The sequence below is a fragment of the Mandrillus leucophaeus genome, unplaced genomic scaffold (assembly GCF_000951045.1).
Source record: "Mandrillus leucophaeus isolate KB7577 unplaced genomic scaffold, Mleu.le_1.0 Scaffold158, whole genome shotgun sequence".
Classification (NCBI taxonomy): domain Eukaryota; kingdom Metazoa; phylum Chordata; class Mammalia; order Primates; family Cercopithecidae; genus Mandrillus; species Mandrillus leucophaeus.
This window is the reverse complement of record NW_012101565.1, coordinates 1,990,055-1,992,796: the sequence shown is the minus strand read 5'-3', so window position 1 is coordinate 1,992,796 and position 2,742 is coordinate 1,990,055.

The window sequence follows — 2,742 nt, the reverse complement described above, 5'->3', positions numbered from 1 at the left end:
TGGCTGGAGGTCCCTGGCTTGCAAAGTGACTAAGAATAAAATTGTTCATCAATTTTAAGTCACTAACGTTGTGGTAATTTGTTCTGGCAACCCTAGGAAATAAGGACAGTGTGTCAAAGATTCATTTAACTAACTTAGCTGGGTGTGGTGGCTCAGGCCTGTAATGCCAACACTTTGGGAGGCCCAGGCAAGTGGGTCGCCTGAGGTCAGGAGTTCAAGACCAGTCTGGGCAATGTGGCGAAACCCCGTCTCTACTAAAAATACAAAAATTAGCTGGACATGGTGCCTGGTGCCTGTAATCCCAGGTACTTGAGAGGCTGAGGCAGGAGAATCCCTTGAACCTGGGAGGCAGAGGCTACAGTGAGCTGGGATTGCCCCACTGCATTCCAGCCTGGGTGACAGAGGGATACTCCATCTCAAAACACAAACAAACAAACAAACAAATTAACTAATGAGGAAACCAGGAAAATTGTTATGACCCGTTCAAAAGAGAAGCCTACCACGAATTTTATTTTTTGAGACAGAGTCTCGCCCTGTCGCCCAGGCTGGAGTGCAATGGTGTGATCTTGGCTCACTGCAACCTCCACTTCCTGAGAATCACAAATTTATATGGAGTAAAGGAATGATAAAAAGCTGAAACATAAAATGCTGAAATATAAAAATAGACGTGAGACAAACTTTTTCCAAAGGAAAAAATAGTGGCACCTCCTCTGGACCAAAATTACTTACATGTGTATAAAAGGGAATGACTTGCATTGCTATCAATTATTTGTAATTTACAGACCCGTAAAATCATTCAGAGACAATGAATATAAATCACAGTCAGAAAACCTGGGAACCTGAACTTTAAATCACGTGCACTTTTCCACTGGAAATACCAGTGATAGGTTTTGCTTATTCCAAAGTTCAAAGATTTTATCGCTGACTCCCACTTCCTCTTTTGATTAAAAACAATTTTCAAAAAAAGATCGCTCGTCCGGGTGCTGTGGCTGGTGCCTGTGATCCCAGCACTTTGGGAGGCTGAGGTGGGCAGATCACCTGAGGTCAAGAGTTTGAGACCAGCCTGACCAACATGGCTAAACCCCGTGTCTACTAAAAATACAAAAATTAACTGGGCATGGTGGTGCATGCTTGTAGTTCCAGCTACTTGGGAGGCTGAGGCAGGAGAATCGCTTGAACCCAGGAGGCAGAGGTTGCAGAGAACCGAGATCATGCCAGTGCACTCCAGCCTGGGCGACAGAGCAAAACTAAAAAAAAAAAAAAAAGGCTGACTGCAGTGGCTCATGCCTGTAATCCCAGCCCTTTGGGAGGCCGAGGCAGGCGGATCACCTGAATTTGGGAGTTCCAGACCAGCCTGACCAACACGGAAAAATCCTGTCTCTACTAAAAATACAAAATTAGCCGGGCGTGGTGGCCCGTGCCTGTAATCCCAGCTACTTGGGAGGCTGAGGCGGGAGAATGGCTTGAACTCAGGAGGTGGAGGTTGCAATGAGCCAAGATTGTGCCATTGCACTCCAGCCTGGGCAAAAAAGTGAGACCTTGTCTCAAAATAAAATAAAATAAAATAAAAAATAAATCACACTAGGCCATAAAATGAAGCTGGTGTCAGCAAATGTGGTCCAATTATTTACACAGGTGCAGAAAGACTGTAAATGCACCATATAGGCCACCTTAAGTTTGCTTTGCTGGAAGTTTTCATAAGAAATATCAAATTGGGGCTGGGTGCAGTGGTTCACGACTGTAATTCCAGTACTTTGGGAGGCCGAGGCAGGTGGATCACTTGAGGTCGGGAGTTCACAGCCAGCCTGATCAACATGGTGAAACTCTGTCTCCACTAAAAATACAAAAATTGTCGGGCATGGTGGCTCAGGCCTGTAATCCCAGCACTTTGGGAGGCCGAGGCAGGTGGATCACGAGGTCGGGAGATCGAGATTATCCTAGCTAACATGGTGAAATCCCATCTCTACTAAAAATAAAAAAAAAAAAATTAGCTGGGCGTGGTGGCACGTGCCTGTAGTCCCAGGTACTCACATGGCTGAGGCAGGAGAACCTGGAAAGTGGAGGTTGCATTGAACCAAGATCGTGCCACTGCGCCAGCCTGAATGACAGAGCGAGACTCCTTCCCAAAAAAACAAAACAAAACAAAACAAAACAAAAATTAGCTGGGGGTGATGGCAGACGCCTGTAATTTCAGCTACTTGGGAGGCTGAGGCAGGAGAATCGCTTGAACCCAGGAGGCAGAGGTTGCAGTGAGCTAACACCATTGGACTCCAGCCTGGGTGACAAGAGTGAAACTGTCTCAAAATAGATAAATAAGAAAAGAAAAGAAATATCAGAGTGGACCTGTATTGTTTGCTTGTTTGCAGAGGCAAGAAATACAATACCTATCATGGGTCAATTTCTATGTTCCTGGGCCTGCCAGGAAATCACCTTCCTGGTCACCTGCACGGCCTGGGTCCTGCACCCTCAGGAGAATTTGCAGGCACTCCTTCATAACAGCAACCCAAGGTCCGCAGCAGCGGCTGGTCATCCCCAGTGAAAGAGCAGAGCTCTCCACATGACAATCTGGGCAAGGCCTTGGTGGCCTAACCAATTCGTCCAATTGTATTCTGTAAAGGAGAAGAGTCTCTTAACTGAATCTATGTGCTGTGGTTTGAATGTGTCCCCCAAAGTTCATGGATTGCAAACTTGGTCCCCAGTGTGGCAGTATTGGAGATGGGACCTTTTTTTTTTTTTTTTTTT